Source organism: Lactuca sativa, chromosome 8 (genome assembly GCF_002870075.4).
Source record: "Lactuca sativa cultivar Salinas chromosome 8, Lsat_Salinas_v11, whole genome shotgun sequence".
Lineage (NCBI taxonomy): Eukaryota > Viridiplantae > Streptophyta > Magnoliopsida > Asterales > Asteraceae > Lactuca > Lactuca sativa.
Genome location: NC_056630.2, coordinates 309798814 through 309806965, shown reverse-complemented (window position 1 = coordinate 309806965; position 8152 = coordinate 309798814).

Here is an 8152-nt window from a genome sequence, read left to right as displayed (position 1 = left end):
TAAATTGATAAATTGAAGAGACTGTGAAGTTTCAAATAAATATAGATTTATTTTGAACTACATGAATCACTTCCTTTATATATATATATATATATATATATATATATATATATATATATATATATATATATATATATATATATATATATATATATATATATATATATATATATATATATATATATATATATATATTATTAAAAATATGAACAACATGTATTTATGATCGACATCAATAAAAATCGTATAATCTCAACCTATGAGCTGCAAATATATATATTTTTTAATATAGTGTTCAATTTAGTGTTGTTTTTAACAATTGATTATGTTAAATAATTATGATATGCATGTATAGAACCATATCATCATAATGATTTTTCCTACGGATTGTACGTGAATAACTAAATATAACATTTAGTTTTGTGTCACTTTAAACTATTATTGTAATTAGTTAATTTAAAAATAACTTATTTGATTAACTTTTTAATTTATATTATTATAATTACTTTAAATATGAACAATGATTTTTTTAATAGATAGCAAAATAAATTTTAATTTAATGTCATTTTTAGTTGTTGTTCCTCTGAGGTATTTTTAAAGCAATTTTTTTAAACAATAATTATAATTATAAAAATGTAATTAAAAAAATTAATTTGTCATTAAAATTTAGGTTTTGTCTTAATCATTAGATTAAATTGTTTTGAAGCGTGCATGCCTAGTTAAAGCTAGAGACTTCCTCACTTTACCTAATATACATACATTATGTTTCGATGAGGCTTTTGACAATTTCGAGATTCGATATGTGGGTGAGTTATGGGAAATGTTTGAATTCAAGAATAAAGAAGTTTGCAAGAACTTCTTGGTTAGTGATGTTACAAACCATTGGATTGTGGAGAAACGTGCATGGGATAGAAATTTCGTGCCGTTGGAAATACTTGTTTGGGTTTAGTGGAAGGGTTAACTTTACGTGTGTGGACTAAAGATGCATTTAGAAAAATATTAGATAAATAGGGTTCCGTTCTGCATCTTGATGACAACTTAGGAGAAGATGTGTACAAGAACCGTGTTTTGTTATCTTTTCATAGGATTATTTTGGATGTGATTAAAACTCATGTAGATAATGAAGTGTTCTTGGTTAGAATTAAAGAAGTGTCTGGTTGGATTCTTACTTTTACTTGTGATACCCTGAATTCCATTTTTGAGTATGAAAATGATCATGGTCATTTTGAAGATGAGGGTAGTCTTCACTCTTTGCATGATAAGGAAGATATCTCCTTTGATCCATTTGGTATTTATGAAACCATGGAAAATATGAAGAATGATGAGGCTAAAAACAATGTTATAGGTGATTTTAGAGGTGGGTTTTCAGGTGTTAAATCTAATGAAGCAAATGATGAAATGGAGGGGTATAAATAGAATGGACACACACAAAATTCCCAAAGAATTTGATCCACTATTACGGCTGCAGTTGAATCCACATATTCTTCCCATTTTGTTGGTGTTGTTGTCAATTTCACAGATCCTTCCGTTACAACTGTTCCAACAACCCTCGAGTCTGATGCATATATGACGACAACTGTTGTTCTGGTGGCAACTTTTGTTCCAGTAACAGAAGTTATTTTGGCGACAGCCTCTCCTATTGTTGTTGCCTCAGCTGTTCAGTCCATCAAAATTGCCTAATTTTTTATATTGCTTCCGACACGGGTATACCTACTGTGAAGATTAGATGTTGGGTTGTTATGGTAGGATTTTTGGGTGTTTTTGATTGGATGTCAGGGGTAGATATCTCGAAAGATAACTTTTCTCATCCCAGGGTTTTCTAATTTTCGTGCCAATGAAGGTTCTTCCAAAATGTCTTTTAATAACTACTCAATTTTTAATGAAGTTCAAAAGACATTTGATATGGGGAAATCTTTGGTTACAATATGGATGGATGTTATGATTGTGTGAAAGAATTTGTTGAAGGGAACGAGGAAAGGTTATTCATTCCATGAATTGATTTTCCATCAACATTCAAGGGACGAGTTGTATTGCCAAACAGAGGTGGATTAGAACCTTATCTAAAAAGCATAAGGTGATTTTTTTGGCTATTCAAGAAACAAAGATGGAAGGTATAGATTTGGTTCTAACTTGGTGTTTTGGGGAAACATTTCTTTTTCTCATGCTTTTATCCTTCTCGCGGCGCGTCTGGTGGGATCCTTTTTATTTGGGATCCAAATCATGTTGTCCAGAAAAGGGTGATCATATCAGATTATTTTGTAGCGGTTGAGGTGGTATGAGTGATTTTTGGGTTACATGTGTTGTTTATTTCAGTCAATTCCCCCCAAGGGGTAGACTATAAGAAATAACTCTGAGCCCATATTTTGTAGATGATTGGGTCTTTGCGGGGGAATGTGTTATGATGGGTGATTTTAATGAAGTTCGGGATGAGTCGGAGAAAATGGGTTCCCAGCTTCATCTGGCTTTAGCTAGGAGTTTCAACCAGGTTATTGACTTAGCTGGTTTGGTTGATATTCCATTGGTTTGTCCAAGATTTACTTGGAGTAATAATAAATGGGATTCTAAGTTTAGTAAGTTGGATACATTTTTGGTCTTGAATGGTGTTTTTGATTCCTTTCCTCATCTCATGGGTTTGGTCCTTGAGAAGAGACTCCCATATCACCATCCTATTCTTCTTTTGGACTAAAGAGCTGATTATGGCCCCTTACCATTTTGTTTATTCCATTTCTGGTTTGACATGGATGGTTTTGATGGGGTTGTTCGAGACTATTGGTCGCAAATACCCATGGGGTGGTGTATGATCATGTATGGATCAAATTTAAGAATAAACTACAATTGCTCAATTCGAATATGAGAGCATGGAATAATAGGATTCGGGAACGGGTGCGGTCCAAAAGAAAAGATTTACAGGATTTGCTTTAGTGTATTGATATGTGTCTTATGGAAGATGCATGTACGACTACTCTGCATGATCAGCTGGTTACGATTTTGAAGGAGTTGATAGATTTAGATCTTCTTCGCCAAGTGGAGTTATCTCAAAAGGCGAAGATTCAGTGGGGTATTGAGGGTGATGAGAATTCAGGATTTTTTCACAATACCCTTAACCGTAAAAGGCCTCAGGTCGCTATTCAAGGAGTGTTGCGGGATGACATTTGGGTTGATGATCTAGATTGAGTTAAGGAAGAGTTTTGAGATTATTACCATAATATTTTTTCGAAATAGAGGGGGTCCTGTCCTTTGACCGATCAGTCTCATTTTTTTTACTCTATTGGAGTTTGAGGTGTAGTTCCTTCAGGCCCCCTTTTATCCAGATGTGATTAAAAGGGATGTGTGTGATTGTGGTTAGTCTAAGGCACCTGGTCCAGATTATTTTTCGTTTGGTTTTCTCAATCGCTATTGGGATCTCATCACATATGATGTTGTGGATTTTGTTACGCATTTTAATACTAATTTATCTATTCCAAAAGGTTGCAATGCTTCTTTTTTACAGTTATCCTGAAAGTCAGAGACCCAAAGACTTTTACAGACTTGAGACCTATTAGGCTAATTGGTTTCTAGTACAATATTATTGGAAAACTTTTAGCTAATAGATTGGTAGAGGTTATTGGCATCGTGGTGAATATAAAGCATTCTGCTTTTATTAAAGGAAGACATATATTGGACGAGCCTTTTCTTATTAATGAGGTTATCGCTTGGAGTAAGGCTTCAAAGAATCCACTTATAATTTTTAAGGTAGATTTTGAAAAATCATATCATTCTCTTTCATGGGAGTATCTTCAGGAGATTATGCAGATTATGGGTTTTGGTTCCAAGTGGTGTTGGTGGATTATGGAGCTCTTGAATTCGACTAAAGCTTCTATTTTGGTTAATAGTTCCTTTACTTGTGAATTCTAGATATATAGATGTGTGAGGCAGGGGATATGCTCTCTCCGTTCTTATTTATCTGGGATATGGAGAGGCTTCATGTAGCCTTGGTTAGGGTTCAGATGGCTAATGTCTATATGGGGATTTCTATTAATGGTATATAGATCTAGCATCTTCTTTATGCAGATGATGTTGTGGGTGTTTCTCCTTGGGATCCTGAGAATGTTATGTGCATTGTCCACATCTCGCATTATTTTTTATGGCTTCGGTTCTTTAAATTAATTCATTTAAGAGCAAATTGTTTGTTGTTAGAGTTTCAGCTTCTCAGGTTGGTTTAGTAGTTGTGTGCATTGGTTGTGCTTCAGACTCTCTTCCTTTTATCCATTTGGGTGTTCCTGTAGGTCAGAATATGTCTCGGGTGAACGCTTGGTCTTCGATTATTGATCGTTTCTAGAGCAGATTTGTTGTGTGGAAGGCTAACTGTCTTTCTTTTGGTGGTCGTATGACTTTGATCATGTCAGTCATAGGTTCCTTAGATAGTTATTTGATGTCTATGTTCCTTACCCTCGTCATGGTTCTTAATACATTCGAGGCTTTGAGAGAAAAAAATTTATGGGGTACGGATTTAGACGAGAGACACATGTATTTGGCCAGATGGGATATAGTTATTGCCTCCAGACGAGTTGGAGTTTTGCGAGTGAGAAAATTGTTTTCTTTCAACATAAGTAAGCTTTTTCGTTGGCGTTGGCGTTCTTCCACTCTCCAGATTTGATGTGGGTTAGGGTTGTTAAATCCCTTTATTGCACGTATAGGATCCTGTTAGGAAGTAAAGCGGATAAATAGCAAAACCAAAAGTACACAAGACACAATATTTACGTGGTTCGGTCAAGGTGACCTACGTCCACGAGCAGGAGGGTAGTATTTTTTTTTATTTTAGAGCTCTCAACACAGAGGTTACAAGTACAATTACACAGAGATTCGCCTATCACTTTAGAATTCAAGATACAAAATGACCTAGCATGCATCCATATTTATACTTGAGGGATCAGACCTAAAACTATAGTGGGCCAAGCCCATTGGCCAATAGGCCCATGAACGGTGTCAACCAATCACAATCCGCCATGAAACATCTTCTGGAACATTCTTGAGCATGATAATCTTCTAGGCATACGTGGATCAACATGGCACAACAAAGGAATCAATATGGCGCATCATGTACCAAGATGGTCTATGATGACGCAATAGCTTCTTCATTGCGCAACAACAACCCTAGTTGGCGTAACAGGGATCTAAATGGCACAAAAGCATCAAGTATGGCACACAACATCAATCTTGGAGCAACATCATCACCATGAGCAACAGACACATGCATGGCTCAACAAGGCCATGCATGGCTTAACAAGAAAAAAAGATGGTGCAAGAGGAGAACAATATGGCACAAGAGGAGAACAAGTTGGTGCAAGAGCATCCCTCTTAACCCATCTCTTCATCATGTGGCGCAACAAGGACACTTTGTTGCTCCATATCCCTTCCAAGTGCTCCAAACCTCTTCCAAGTGCTCTAAACTCCTTCCAGGTGCTCCAAACCCCCTTGTACACGATCCGTTCCTTCGACACGATCCATATCCCTTCCAAGTGCTCCAAACCTCATCTAGTCTTCGCATTCCCAGGTGAACTTGGGTCCTCGTTTTACGTTCCAATGGACCTTCACAACAGGGATGCGACTTTGATTTCATTCTTTTGATTTTTGGATCCATGATTTCTATCAGTTTTTCCACGAAGTGGAGACTCTCTTCGAACAATCACTTCTTTAGTTTGACACATGGAATGTAGGGTGTACATTTTTGAGTTCTTGTGGTAATCGAAGTTTGTATGCTACCGGGTCTACCCATTGAATTGGGTAACTTGATTGTGATGTTCATGGCTATCCGCTCCCACTTCCTTTCGGTTATCGTTGGTTGTTGTAGGAAACTCGAAGGCTTCTATTGTTCTACCTTGACCTTGGCACAAGTCCGATACTTTCCCACATGTGTAGCGATGTCAAATTTCCTATTTGGCCACCGATGTTACTTCTTGAGGTATAGATACATCTTGTCTGAGCCTGGATGAATGGATTAGCATGCTTTCGTGTGCTTCGTTTGTGACAACGTCTCAGAATCCACCAACTTCGACATCCAGATCTGGTTCATGGAATAACGTGCCATGCCACTCTTGCCTTCTAGGTTCTTATGATCGGTGAAGATGGTACATTTCATGTCATAGAGATAGTGCCTCCAGATCTCTAGGGTGAATACTACTGCTCCTCGTTCAAGGTCATGCATGACCTAGCCGACCCCGTACGTCTTTAGCTTTCTTAATTCATAAGTAATAACTTCTCCTCGAAGCGCTGCATAGGGCCTGCTTTAGTGTTTCTCATTTGATTAGATCGGTAGGGAGCGTATGTGTTTGGTTTGCATAACTAGGTTCTTTCGAATGGTAGAATGTTTGTTTGTAGTCCTGGGAAGCTCTGTCTCGGAGTGCGTGGTATACCTGGTCCATCTGTCATTTCCTCGTGCATACAGGTCGTATATAATTAAGATTTGTAAGACAGTTGGATGGGTGTCCCTGCCCCGAGCCCATAACCAGACAAGGAACAGGAAATAGGGCGTGAACACTCATCCAACGTCCATCGAATCTTAATTATATGCCGCTCTCGTGTATACAATTAGTAGCGATAGGTTAACCACATTCGTCCCAAGCCTCTGTGCTTGAACGTATCTGCTGCTTGCGCGACATTCCCGAAGGGTCTTTTGGGAATACGTTGGAAAGGTTTCGGAAGGTATAATACTCCTCTAGTGAGTGTTTTGGGGTTTCGCAACGAGGGGTGACCCGGAGGTCTATGTCAAGTTTGTGTTTAAGAGGGATGAGGGTTTCAATATTCAACTGGTTAGGTGGAGGGTCTTCATGTAACATATGCAATTGATAAGGTAATGACCCAAACCAATCCATATCGAATGACGACATCGGATTTTCTCGATGACACTTGTATTAAGTTGTATTCGTAAGAGATATCTGTTAGCGTGATAGTGCATCCTGTGTTCCTAGTCAGTGTGTTCCGTTTTGATCGATGTTATTGAACTAGATTTTTCTGTATTATTTCCCGACTTAAATGTATTTTGTAAACAATTCATAATGAAAGTCCATATAGATAAACTTATGAATTTAGTAGTAGTGACTCGAATGTAATTTTGTGATTTGTTTCATGCCTGATCCACTCCTAAGATCACCTGATGTATACCAGTTGTGTGTAATTAAGGTTTAATAGGTCGTTGAACTTAATGAGTCTGTCCTAAGTCCACAACCAAACAAGGAACAGGACCCAAGGCGGACTCACCATTTCTAAGTCGATCATCTCTTAATTACACATAACCTTGAGGTATATATATTAAGTAATCTTAGAGTTACTATAAGCAAATCGTTTGTAATACTAGGTTATGAAATATGTGGTACACTCTCAATGAAATAAAATGCATGCCAATTTCATTGATATAATCTAGTACATAGAGTTCAGGAAAGTTTGACCTTATATTAGGTCTACATTTCGTTAATGTAAGGAAAAATAATTAGGAAGCGACACGACCCCTTTAAATAGTGTAGTCCCTAAATTTGAAGGGTCGAGTTTATGTATATGACGGAGCAGTGTTTAAACGCACGCCAACAGTTTGAGTCTGTATCGATATGTCAGTAGTGTACACATTACTCGCGGCGGGTGATGTTTCATAGGCCATAGAATGAAGACATTAAAGTCTGCATTTCCCTAACCTCTGCCCTGGCTTTTGTCATTTGATGTTCTGCATCCCGATACTCTCTAATCTCGGCTTGAGTTACGGTCACTTCCCTCTGAAGGCTTTGATGTGGCTTCTGATCTATTCATGGCCTCCATCCAGGTGACGATGGCGAATTGCGGTGATCTTGGTGGTAGCGCCTACCTCCATAATTCGGCTGACCGATGCTCGTGATTGTACCCTCTAGTCAGTGATGCGGCGTACTGTGACAAGGAGAGCCCTGTCTACTAATCCTCCCCTATTGAGGTTGTAGAAGCCTAATCCATTCCATAGGGAGGGTGTTGACCTTGTTCCTAACTCCATCTCTGTAAATCTACGGCTCATCGAGGTGTTGGACCATGGAAGTCTCGTCGGGGTCTTCCTCTATTATTTCTTCAGGATCCTCTTTGAAATTCTCTCTGATCCAACCACCATTTTCCTGGTTAGGAAGAATAGGGTCTCCTGGTAGTTAAGCTCCCGACATGT